General features: G+C 43.7%; 1 protein-coding gene and 1 non-coding gene across 2 annotated transcripts in view; one reads left to right on the forward strand and one right to left on the reverse strand.

Moving 5' to 3' along the window:
- Window positions 1-13,988, reverse strand: part of LOC124618784 (mannosyl-oligosaccharide alpha-1,2-mannosidase IA-like) — a 154,653-nt gene that overhangs the window by 117,057 nt on the left and 23,608 nt on the right. The gene's annotated exons all lie outside the window — the stretch shown is intronic.
- On the forward strand, window positions 13,028-13,101 carry Trnat-ugu. Its single transcript has one exon. It is a non-coding gene; the product is annotated as a tRNA-Thr (tRNA).

Consider the following 13,988-nt stretch of genomic DNA (forward strand, 5'->3'; position numbering starts at 1 on the left):
CTACAACGGGTTGCCGTTACTTGGATAAGAGGGCTTTGTTACATCTGAAGATTCAAGGATGCTGTTATCACACCTCGTCCGAAAGTTGATGTGTGCATACGACTCTAGCGGGCAATAGCGTTGGCGAGTTGTGAAAATAAATAAAAGATGCATCTCTGCCCCTGTTGAGAGCCGCGGGGAGAGCAGTCGGTCGACCAAGTCGATGGCGGGCTGTGGTGGTAATTTGTCGCGCGGGTCGGTCGCAAGACCGAGACTTTGAAATGATTCGTCTGCAGATGATGATGTTTTCTGAAATAGTAGTTGGTCGCGTAAAATGGTCCAAGATTTCATTTAATTCCTAATCAGGTAGATCAGTTGTAGGTAGTGCATATTCGTATACTGTCTTCTGTCCGCCTACATAGCTGAGTGGTCGGCGCGGGTGACTGCCACGCGGAGGACCCGGGTTCGACAACCTGTACTGCCAGGGATATTCCCTTCGTGAGAGGACCGCAGCGGGTGCAGTCAGCCTCGCGATGCCAATTGAGGATCTACTTGACCGAGTAGTAGCGGCTCCAAAGCCGACAAGCCGTACAACGATCCGGAGAGCTGCGTGCTGATGCCATATACCTTTCCACACTGCATCCAATGACGCCATTCGGAAGAGGATGACACGCCGGTGTGTCGGGCTCGATTGGTCCGTCTAGGGTCAGAACGGAGAACTTCACTTTTATCAGTGATCTCTGAAGCTCTATTATTGAGGAGAAGACGGTCGGTAACAATATATAATTATCACAATCTGAACTCCGTTCTGAGAAATTTAAATTGAATTTCTCGATCCACACCACATCCCGCTATACGACAACAGAGGAAGAGGAAATACACAAGACAGTTAACAACGAGAGTATAAAGGCTGGAACATTGTGCGATGATACGTCGGTCTTTTCCATAGCCCCCCTAAATGATAGTGGCGTGACCTATGATGCTGCATTACAGGATAGTAACTTTCCCAGGATGCTGACTGATTGTCCAGCACCTGTCTGAAACAAATTTTGAAGTACGAGCACGAAGCAGCAATCTACATTTACATCGACATCCATACTGCACAAATCACGAAGTGCATGGCAGAATGTACTTTCCATCGTACGGGTTATTAGGGTTCCCTCCCTTTCCCTTCACGTACGGAGCGCGGGAAGAATGATTGACTGAATTCCTCTGTGTGTGTTGTAACTATTCGGATCTTATTCTCACGATTGGGGTGCACTCAGCCTCGTGATGCCAACTGAGGAGCTACTCTATCGAACAGTAGCGGCTCCGGTCAAAGAAAACCATCATAACGACCGGGAGAACGGTGTGCTGACCACACGCCCCTCCTATCCGCATCCTCAGCCCAGGATGACACGACGGTCGGATGGTCCTGATAGGCCACTTGTGGCCGGACGACGGAGTGCTTTTATCCTCACGATGCCTATGTGAGCAATACGTAGTGGTTGTAGTATGTCCCTAGAGTAATCATTTAATGCCAGTTCTTGACACTTTGGTAATAGACTTTCTCAGGATAGTTTATGTCTGCCTTCAAGGATCCTTCTCTGTACAGGTCAATATCCCCTGTTAGTCCTATTTGGTACAGGTCCCACACACTTGAGCAGCAGTCTAGGATGGGTCACACGAGTGATTCAGTGATCTGTACGCATTTTATTTATTTATTTATTTTTACTTATTGCACTTCTCTAGTATTCTACCAATAAACTGAGAGCTACCACCTGCTTTACCCACAACCGAACCTATGTGATCATTCCATTTCATATCCCTAAAAACTGTTACACCCGGATACTTGTATGAGTTGACCCTATCCAACAGTGACTCATTGATATTATAGTCATTTTTCGTTTTGTGAAGAGCAAAATTTTACATTTCTGAACATTTAAAGCAAGTTGCCAATCTCTGCACCACATTGAAATCTTGTCAAGATCTGACTGAATATTTATGCACCTTCTTTCCGACAATACTTCATTATAGATAACTGCGCCATCTGAAAAAAGTCTGAGGTTACTATTAATTTTGACCATGAGATCATTAACACACAGCATGAAGAGCAAGGATATCAACACACTTGCCTGGGGCACACCCGAAGCTACTTCTACATCGGAAAATGACTCTCCCTCCAAGATAACATGCTGCATCGTCCTTATCAAAAATTTCTCAGTCTAGTCACAAATTTCGCTTGGTACTCCATATGATCGAACTTTTGACAATAAGCGTTGCTGTGGTACTGAGTCAAATGCTTTTCGGAAATCAAGAAATACTGCCTCTACCTGCGTACCTTCATCCACAGCTTTCAGTATGTCATGTGAAAGAAGTGCGAGTTGAGTTTCACAAGAAAGGTTTTCAGAATCCATACTCGTTGGCATGGAGTTTTTTCTGTTCAAGATGCCCCATTATGTTTGAGCTCAGAATATGTTTTAAGATTCTACAACAAATTGATGTCAAGGATATTGGTTGGTGTTCTTGTGGATCATTTTTATTCCCCTTCTTGTACACGGGTGTGTGACTTGTGCTTTCTTTCTGCTACTGGGCACGGTTTTACGTTAGAGGGATCTACGATACATTATAGTTTGAAGAATGGCTGACTCAGCCGCAAAATCAATATAGAATTTGCTAGGGATTCCATACATCGTTCACTTTTAACAACTTCAGCTGTTTCTCAACACCACTGACGCTAATACTGATTTTTTTTTCCAGTGTACGAGGATTAAATTGGGGCAATTCTCTTGGGTTTTCCTTGGTAAAGGAACATTTGAAAGAGTTAAGCATTTCAGGTTTCGCTTTGCTACCCTCAGTGTCAGTTCCTGCTTCATCTGCGACTGACTGGACATTAACTTGGGTGGCACAAATAGCCTTTACGCAAGATCAGAATTTATTCGCGTTCTGTGAAATTTCATTAGAATATTCTGCTATGATAGTCATTGAAGACTTCAGGCATTGCTCTCTTGACAGCGAAACGCTTTTCATTCAGCATCTGTCTATCTGTAGTTCTATGCTTTGTTTTAAAACTGTTATGCAATAGTCTCTGTTTCTTTAGTTTTACAGGCAATTCGTGAAGGAGCACGAAATGGTTAATCAAGTTGCCTGCATTTTGCTTCTGGGGCTGCTAGGAGTCGGCCGCAAGACCTTCTCGGCGTGTCCTCTGGGGTGAAGGCTAAGAGTGTACAAGAATTCGAAAGCGCGTTCCTATGCGCGGGTGCAGAATTCTGCTTACTCATCTTCCTGTTTTTCTGGGCAAGACTGGCTGTTTAGAGAGCGTGGTCGTGCTCGCTAGGCAGCGGCCTCATATCAAAGCGTGCAGTCTTCAGCTAGACTGAGTTGGCGTTTGTGGCGGTGAGGTCTAATTCGAGGCAATAAAGTGGAAACGCTGACTGTGGCGTTTGGTTGTCAGCCGAAGTTGCTAGGAGCCAGCTAGAGGCGGTGTATGAACTACTGTACTTACTCCAGTCCAGTGGCCGGATCTCGGAACCGTTCTGAAACTAATTATTATACATTGCTAGAGGACATTTTTATTAGTGTTACAGGTGTACTGACAATTCTTACACAGTATCGCTGGTCATTATTTGGACTCATTTCGTAAGTGCAGCAGCGACGCCAATTTTTACGGTCGGTCATATACTTTCCGCACTTGATCTTCGGACCAATGAGTTTGTCTCGCACATCTTGAGTGCGTAGATTCCGGCCGCAACGGTTCCCCCCCCCCCCCCCCCCCTCCAAGCTCCTAGCGAAGATTGATTTACATTAGACGTCAGCGGAAGCAGATAGCAGTCAAACATCTGAGTGTTCACACTAGCGAAACGTCACCACGACGTAATTTGTCTTAGCCCAGTACCGAACAGTGAAAGTCAGGTTATGAGGCACCACCGGCAATACAAAAAGTCGGAATATAATACCAGCACTGAAGGACAAGCAACGTTAAAGTTTATTACATGAAACTATACGGTTCCAGAGACACTTCCCGTCTCAAACATCTATGATGTATATATGGAGACTGAAGCGACGAATGAAAATTTCTACCAAAACCGGGATTCGAACGGGGTCTCTAGCTCATTAGGCAGATCCGCTAACTATTGCGCCAACTTGGGACAGTGGCTTTTAACACATATCTCTTTCACATCTCTCTTTCACTAAAAAAGATTTTTTTTTCTTGTTTTGGTCCATACTACCACCTCTGAAGGTTTGTCGATGGAGTTCTGGTTCAGCCGGTATACACTCAAACACGTTAAACAATACATTATATCCACTGTAGACGACTAACTGCAACTGTGATTTAAACTGTAGGTTTATGTAGGTGTGAAATACAACCAGATGCTTTTCGAATTTCATATGTCTTTTTTGTACCATTAAGTAGTTTTTGAGCCGCTGCATGCTTATCAGACGGAGGTCTTACCCAGATATTATATCTGGGACCAAATGCTGCTCGACGCTAGTGTCGTCGAGTTGGCGTAAATAGTGGAAATTTAGTTAACGATATGTTTACGGAAAGGAAAAATCGTTCCCTGTTACGAGTGCTCTGTAAGTATCCTAACATATAACTTTTTTCGGTTCGGTGACATTAAGTTGGCTAAATTTCCGTTAGTTAGTAGTAGAACCACGACCGTACGTTTAGCTGCACATGGTGCGGAATATACAATTCCTCTAACACCTGCACCTGATGATGAGTCTGCAGTGGCTCGGAAACTAATGGTACAATAAATACGAATCAAATTCAAAAAGTGACTGGCTGCATTAAGAAAATTCTCTTGTGATTGGAAACACATTGTTTGAACAGCACAGAAGACGACGATATACAAGGATATCTAGGTTGAACGATGACAGATACGAAGTAGATTATATCGTAATTCAGAATAGGTACAACCACTGCCTAAAGACTGCCAGAGCGTACCTTGGCAGACTTGCAAATAAGGTTGAAGAGAGCGATAGGAAGAAAACCAAAAGAGAATTTGGCATAGAGAGACTAGAGGAAAAAGGTAAGGACGCTGAGTTAGAAAACACATTTATGTCAACTTGGGATAGAGAGCCCAATGAAGAAAGTGCAAACGAGAAATGGAAGAGGATGAGACAAAACCTTAATGAATCTGCAGAAGAAGTTGTAGGGATGAGGAAGTTCTAATGAATAAGGAAAGAATATGAAACAAAGACGATGTTGGGTAAGATGGAAGAAAGAAGAAAATGGAAGACAGCAGGAAGAGATGAAGGAAAAAGAATGCACAGGAAGCTGAATACCCAATTATGAAGAGAAACAGAACAGGCAAGGAAAATGCGGATGGAAGAGAATGGCTCTGAGTACTATGGGACTTAACTTCTGAGGTCAACAGTCTCCTAGAACTTAGAACTACTTAAACCTAACTTAACCTAAGGACATCACACACATCCCTGCCCGAGGCAGGATTCGAACATGCGACCGTAGCGGTAGCGCGGTTCCAGACTGAAGCGCCTAGAATCGCTCGGCCACTGCGGCCGGCACGGATGGAAAGAGATGTAAAGAAATAGACAAACTAGAGAAAGATGGAAAATACGAAATGATGCATAGATTAGCTGCTGATCTAGTCTTTGAAGCAAAGAAAAGCAAGACAAGTACGGGAATGGAAAGAAGGGATGGCACTACGGTTCATAAACTGGAGGAAGTGTTGGGAAGGTGACAAGAATATGCAGTGTGCCTGCCGATATGAGGCTGATCAAAAGCCAAAGGATACTGAATTAGAAGAGAAGACGAGAGTTATAGAAGACGACAAAGGGTGCTCCCTCTTGGAAGGAGAAGTAGAAAGGGATGAAGCATCATTAAGCAAGTGAAGTTGATGCAATACCAGCAGAGTTGTTTAAGAGCCTTGGGACTAGTCGCGAGAAAGGATTAACATATCTGTGTAATAAGTGGTATGAGAAAAATTAATAGGCGGATAACTTTCTGTCGGCAGTAATAATACCGACTGAGAAGAAAACGAATGCCAAGACATGCGGCGATTTTAGAACTATGAGTTTGGTTTATCATGCAGAAAAAGTTTTATTAAGAGTGATAAATAGAAGACTTTACGGCAGACTGGAAAAAAGTATGGCAGAGGAGCACTATGTGTTTAGAAGAAGGAAAGGTACAAGACATGCAATTGAACTGCTGAGAATTATAGATGAGAGATACGCTGAAAAAGGACGATATATTTACACTTTTTTCATTGACTTCGAGGAAGCTTTGACAAAGTAGAGTGGAATACATTAATGGACATTCTAAGGAAGAATGGTATCGACTGGAGGGATAGAAACTTGATTAAAAACCTATACCTACAACACAAAATACGAGTACAGATTTGGACTGAGATGACACAGGAAAGCACAACTGGAAGGGGAGGGAGGCAAGGTTGCTATCTTTCCCCAATACTGCTTGACATATATTTGGAACCTATTATTCAGAAACGTTTGAAACAAAATAGAGAGGAGTGCGGGTTGGTAGCAGGAGGTTAGTATGTACTCGTTTTGCGGATGATATGGTGTTACTGGCAGAGCGAAAGAAGTATGACTGGTATTTATTAAATACGACATGTGAGGAATTCGGAATGAGAATTAATAAGAAAAATACAAAATATTTTGAGATAAGTGCAAGACAAGTAAGAACATCTATAAAGTTAGGAAGAAAGATGTAGAACAAGTTAGTGTTTTTAAATGTCTGGGAGTCGAGACGAGATGTAATAAGGAGATGAAAATGCCTACGGCAACTGCCAAGTAGGTATTTAATAACAGGCGGCGGCCTCTACGTGAATGTATGGGCAGCGACCTGAGGAAGATACTGACGAAGCGTTTCATGTGGAGCTTGGCGTTATACGGAGCTGAGAGATGGACACTGAGGAAAGAGGAAGAAGGAAGAATACAAACATTTGAGAAGTGGATTTGGAGGATGATGGAACGGATAGAATGGGTAAACAAAGTAAAAAATGAGGTGGTGTTGAGAAGAGTGGAGGCAGAGAGAAAATTTAAAGATAATACGGAAGATGAAACATTACTGGCTTGGACTCTGGATGAGAAAGTTGTTTACTGATGGATGCTATGGACGGAACGGTGAATGAAAGAAGAACAGGACGCAGAAGATACCAGATAGTGCATAGTATAAGGAAAGGAAACAAGAGGGTATCAAATGACAGGATTACATGGAGAGCTACATGTGGATACCTCTCCTAGGGCAGATCACTGGTGGTGATGATGATGAAAGAGATGAAGATGGTTGCATTTTATACCTACATAAATCGCCAACATCAAACAGTATTAAGAAAGCCGTACAAAGAGCCTTTCTACTGTATCAAAGAGCTCATGAAACCACTGCAACGTGTCTCGAAAACAAGTTACGAAATCAAATTAAGCCCGAGAAGAGACAAAAGCACGGAATCCATAACTATAACCTGAGCGAGCGTGGCGAGAACACGTTAACTTCCGATGTTAGCAGATGGCGCCACCATTATTCCATCAAAGTCAACGTGTAAACATTCTTTTGAATAACGTCGACGTTCCGTTCCGTTGATAGTCTGTGTGAAATAACCGTGACAGAAGCAAGGATATTCCTAAATAACGGTATACTCACTCCGGGCTCCGTAAACTGTCCGTGCAAGTAGTTTTCATCGTTTCCACAGGCCGTGCTGCAAGTGAGGGCGGTGGCCGGAGCCTTAGCAGACAATGTAGACGGCTCCGTGCCACAAGAAGCGTGACGAGACGTGACGTAGCTCACCCCTGGCGGGGCGAGGCCAGGCCCTGTCTGAGACGCAGTCCACAAACATTTCTCTCTCCTGCCCAGCTCAAACCGTTACAGGGCAAAATCATACAGATCGTAGGAGACAAGCATAGTACTTTGTGATAAGGAATTGATGGTCGGTAATGACTATTCCATTTTTATAGACACATACATTGCTTTGGAATTCAGGATGAAGCAGCGAGAAAATACAGGGAGCGAAAGGTTTTCTACGACTTGTAAAGAAACGAGACTGCAGTTACAAGAATCGAAAGAGAATAAAAGTGGCCTATCCCAGATGTTAGTCGATTTGCGCAAGCAGCAAAGAAAACTGAAGAAAAGTATATGTTAGTCGATTTGCGCAAGCAGTAAAGGAAACTGAAGAAAAGTTTTGGAAGAGGGTTCAGACAGCAACAACAACTTCGAGGTTCGCTGACGACACTAAGTCTGTCAGGTAAGGAAAAGTACCCGGACAAGTTGTTGAACGGAATGGATAGTATCTTGAAAAAGATGTTATAACATGAACAACAACAAAACATGGGTAAACGATTGTAGTCGAGTTAGGTGAGGAGATACTAAGAGAAACAAATTAGGAAGTGAGACAGTAAAATTAATAGATGAAAAAAAATGGCTGAGCACTATGGGACTTAACTGCTGAGGTCATCAGTTCTCTAGAACTTAGAACTACTTAAACCTAACCTAAGGATATCACACACATCCGTGCCCAAGGCAGGATTCGAACCTGCGACCACAGCAGTCACGCGGTTCCAGACTGTAGCGCCTAGGACCGCTCGGCCACTCCGGCCGGCAATTAATAGAAGAGTTTTGCTATATGGGCAACAAAATAACTGACAGCCGAAGCAGAGGGGACATAAAAAAGCAGACTGGCAAAAGCAAGAAAAGCATTTCTGGAAAAGAGGAATTTGTTAACATCGAATATAAATTTACGTGTTATAAAGTCTTTTCTGTAGGTATTCATTTGGGGTGTGAAATGTGAACAGTAAACAGCCCTGACACGAAGAGAATAGAAGCTTTTGAAATGTGCTGCAGAAGAATGATGAACATTAGTTGAATAAAACGGATAACTAATGTGGAGGTACTGAACCGAATTAGGAACAAATTCGTAGCACAACTTGACTAAAAGGAGGGATGGATTGACAGGGTACATCTTAACGTTTCAAGGATTCATAATTTCGGTAATGTAGGGTGTGTGTGTGTGTGTGTGTGTGTGTGTGTGTGTGTGTGTGTGTGTGTGTGTGTGTGTGTGTGAAACAGATTCAAATGGATGGATGTTGCGATAGTTATCCTGAGATGAAGAGGCCTGCACAGGATAGACCAGCGTGGAGAGCTGCATCAAACCAGTGTACGGACCGAAGACCATAACAACAGTAACATGGCAAATAATGAATTGTATGGCGGAGGTCGCAAGTCAAATAACGCGCCTCGTTGCAAAAAATTTGACACGAGTACGTCAGCTCGTGTCGTGGGAGCCTTGAGACTCAGTTCGCCTGTTGCTGGAGCCCACGTTGCGAAATTTAATGCGGAGGCGCAGCTTGTCGGGTTTCGCCGAAGTGCAATAAGCTGGTATGTGGGTCGCGAGCTGCACCGCCAGCCACCACGCACCAGGCTCGCTTTCGTCAAGTATCGGCCCCACCTGCGTCCCGGTCCAGCCCAGCATCCAGACTGCACCAGTGCCCGGCGATGGCATTTATCTATTTAAACATTTATTTTTTGTTGCTTACAATCTCGACTCCCGCCACCTGCAGTCTAATGCGGGTCGTATACAAATAGCAATATGCAACTACGATTAAACAGTCGCTTCCTGATTTGTAATGTAGTTTAAGCATTTACAGTACCTGATGGCAATACATATAAAATACGAATAGACCACCCAAATTCTTAAAGCATGCTGGTACATTCGTTGATCATTAATAATACCATCGCAGCTGATGGCTCACTACCAGTTCCGAATCTTAAACAATGGGACACATCATACTCTTCAAGAAGCTCCCGTTGCGGATTTCTACAGCTGTGACCTACGCTAACATTATTTACATCTACGTGAGTGAGTCCTCGAATGCTGGGTGGCAACATGTTAAATCTCTAGAAGCAGAGTTCCACGAAAGATATACCGTCTCCAAATCATCCCCAACACAACGCGCGCCATGCCTAAAATGGTGCAACCGGTTATCTAATACCGTCGTCAGCAGAACCGTGATACAGTGATGACCTTCACGCTGGGAAACAAGCGACTAGTTCTTGATTGTCGTCGCTCCGCTTCAAAAGTAGAGGCGGGGCCATCATCCAGAAACCGTCCACATTTCAGGGTCCATGGATGGCTCTCAACACGGAAATAAATGGCGTCATCCTGCCCCTCGAGAAGTCCTCGGTCCAGCTACAAGCCCGATAGACATTTTCTTCGCCAGGCGTCGGTGTCGTACGCAGTCGTAATCTGCTCACTGGGTTGCGCATCATAGGCGTTTTAGGAGTCCCTGCTTATCTTCCTTGTGGATCATTTTTGCCTTTGATTTCAGCACGGTTGAACTCAAAATGTGTACTAAATTTAAAAATGGTTCTAAGTACTATGGGACTTAACATTTGAGGTCATCAGTCCCCTAGACTTAGAACTACTTAAACCTGACTAACCTAGGGACATCACACACATCCATGCCCGAGGCAGGATTCGAACCTGCGACCGTAGCAGTAGCGCGGTGCCGGACTGAAGCGCCTTGTACTAAATTTAAGCTACTTATAGAAATGGGAGATATTAGTAATGTGAAACGCGTTCCCAATAGGATACTGAGATCTGTACGAGGGAACATGAACATAACCGCATCGATAGACAGAACTAAGTAGGAGGGCAACCGTTCTTGCAGCAGTTTACGATGCCCACCTGACACGGACCTTCGGTTCCGCACGAGGCTATAACAGTCGGGCCAGGTGAGAGTATGTTTGGTTCCGCGCGGAATTAAGTGCAAAGATAAAGGGCGCTATGAGGCACAAAAGCGATAGGCGCGGGAATAAAAGTCTTATCAGTAGAAGGGGACGGACTATATAGTGTGGCACCTCTTAAGACTACATGAAAAAATAGACTTCGACACCAGAAGGATCAGATGAGTGTAAAAATGACTGGGATTGATAAAGTTTAGCATACGAAAAACAGATTTTGCCACGACGTTGAAGGAGGTAGATTTGCAAGCAAAAAGGAAAGAAAGATAGTTATGGTCTAATGACCAACGACTAACTAAACAAATAATGTCCTACTGTTGTCTTTGCCCCACAACATTTGTCTGCTGTTAGCAAATGCTGAAAGAATTGACAAAGTTATGTACGAACCAGTTTTTACTCAATCATGCAATGCACGTTTTTACGGCTGATGATTTTACTTTTATGGACATAGCAACGTTTCTGTGCATGCCGTTTCCTCCCCTACTGCTCGAGACTTCCCCAGAGGCTATAAAGACTTCGTTGGTCCGTTTTATGACTCGACGAAGATCAGCAAGCCAAACTGTTTAAGTCTAAAACAAACTGTGAGATACAGTACTTGGAGGAAGAGTTCGACCACTTAAGAATTACTTACAAGGGAACGTCCCCATCGCACCCCCCTCAGATTTAGTTATAAGTTGGCACAGTGGATAGGCCTTGAAAAACGGAACACAGATCAATCGAGAAAACAGGAAGAAGTTGTGTGTAACTATGAAAAAAATAAGCAAAATATACAAACTGAGTTGCCCATGCGTAAGATAGGCAACAGTAAGGACAGTCTGAGCACAAGAACGCCGTGGTCCCGTGGTTAGCGTGAGCAGCTGCGGAACAAGAAGTCCTTGGTTCAAGTCTTCCCTATAGTGACATCATTACTTCATTTATTTCCGCAAAGTTATGATCTGTCCGTTCGTTCATTGACGTCTCTGTTCACTGCAGCAAGTTTAGTGTCTGTGTTTTGCGACCGCACCGCAAAACCGTGCGATTAGTAGACGAAAGGACGTGCCTCTCCAATGGGAACCGAAAACATTTGATCGCAACGTCATAGGTCAACCGATTCCTCCACAGGAAAACACGTCTGATATATTCTATACGACACTGGTGATGGCATGTGCGTCACATGACAGGAATATGTTGTCGAATGGGTAGAAAGATTCTTCTACCTTCTCCGATTTAAGATTTCTTGTGGATGTGATAATCACTTCCAAAAAAGTGATGAAAACAAAACGGACGGACAGATAATAATTCTCTGAAAATAAAAAATTAAAATTTTTCGCTCGAGGGCAGACTTGAACCAAGGACCTCTGGTTCCACAGCTGCTCACGCTAACCACGGGGCCACGGCTGCCGTGAGCTCAGAGTCTCCTTAATGTTACCTATCTTGCTCATGGACTACTCAGTTTGTATATTTTGCTTATTTTTTCATAGTTCCACACAACTTCTTCCTGTTTTCTTGATTGATCTGTGTTCAGTTTTTCAAGGCCTATCCACTGTGCAACTTATAACTAAATCTGAGGGGGGTGCGATGGGGAGGTTCCCTTGTTAGAGAATAAATGGCTATTCTGATGCACAGATAAATAGGTTCAAATGGCTCTGAGCACATGAGACTTAACTTCTGAAGTCATCAGTCGCCTAGAACTTAGAACTAATGAAACCTAACTAACCTAAGGACATCACACACATCCATGCCCGAGGCAGGTTTCGAACCTGCGACCGTAGTGGTCGCTCGGTTCCAGACTGTAGCGCCCAGAACCGCACGGCCACTCCGGCCGGCCAGATAAATAGGGCACAATACCTTAAAGAACCTGGAACTTCTGTTTAAAAAGAACCAGACAAAGGAAAAGTTTTCCTCCCATTTGTATTGACACAGTGTTGAATGCTGTATATGCCCACCGCTTGCCAAATCTACAGTACAGAAACTTCCCTAAAATAAACATTAATACCCGGCTTTAAAACACAAGAGCAATCGCTGTCTGGACAACATGGATAAATCGGCAGTACACGGACCAGGGAACCACAAAATGCAATCACTATTATGTCAGAATGTACAAGGACAAAAATTCAAAAATACAAAAACAATTTTAACAGAAAGAAGGACTGAAATTTAACGAGTTGTGTGCCTTAGCGATAAATAAATCAAAAGAGTCAACTCCTCTCCAATACAGTGCCCGAACTCTTACGGGAATCGGCAGTAAAGCCGCGAGTAATGATTATGATGGGGAGGGGCACTATGAATATAGTGCGGGACAATAAGTTGCGAATGCGGGTCTCACCGGAGGCGTGCCAGAGATAAGCCCCTGCAGTCGCACTATCCTCTGTGTCCTTGGTGGCTCAGATGGATAGAGCATCTGCCATGTAAGCAGGAGATCCCGGGTTCGAGTCCCGGTCGGGGCACACATTTTCAACTGCCCCCGTTGACATATCAACGCCTGTATGCAGCTAAGGGTATTCATTTCATTGTAATTTCATTCTAACGAGCTGCATGGTCACCGATGGTATCTGTTCTTTCAGACATGTCCGAAAGAACAGATACCATCTGCATATAAATCTGTACGTATTTAGCCCGTAAGGAATTTCCGTCACGAGAGTAGCACATGCGCAAAAGTTCCTTAAAACATGCACAACGGAAGGTGTGCTCGCGACCCTGCAGCCAAGTTTCACGGAATCTAGAGGAGCAGTAGTGAGATAGATTCAAGTGGTGTATCTTTCAGACTGCAGCATTTATGTTACATTTAACAGCTTTCAAAGAAAAATAACTAATAAATCTGCAAGGTGTCAAAAGTTAGGGTGTTCACACGTTCTTGAGCTCTAACACAGATGCCGCCACTGGCGATATCGTCAACCTTCACAGTAGTGGACCACGGAGAATCGCGATGGTGGTGTGGCAACGAACCGTCAGCACTGGTCATCTTAAGAATATTTTCCTGCAGTATGTCCCCATTTAGTAAAATCACCCTGTATACATATACACACATACCTAGAGAGAGGCTGTTTCAGGATGAATAGTAAACACTTTCGGACGTAGTAGTGCAGACTAAATCAATAAAAAATTCCATACAATTTGCGCCCAATTTTTGTCAGATTTGTAGCTGTTAGAATGTAACAAAACCAAATACTCTCAGAAGGGATTATGCAAAATCAAACAACAGAATTCAAATCTAATTCATAAATTCTACCCCCGACTTCAGTACACTTTCGAATTCTGTTGACAACACTGCGTGCAAGTCTTCTGATGTCTTATTGGCGTTCTTTTATGGAGGCAGCACTATTCGTAACACGAA

The sequence above is a fragment of the Schistocerca americana genome, chromosome 1 (assembly GCF_021461395.2).
Source record: "Schistocerca americana isolate TAMUIC-IGC-003095 chromosome 1, iqSchAmer2.1, whole genome shotgun sequence".
Taxonomy (NCBI): domain Eukaryota; kingdom Metazoa; phylum Arthropoda; class Insecta; order Orthoptera; family Acrididae; genus Schistocerca; species Schistocerca americana.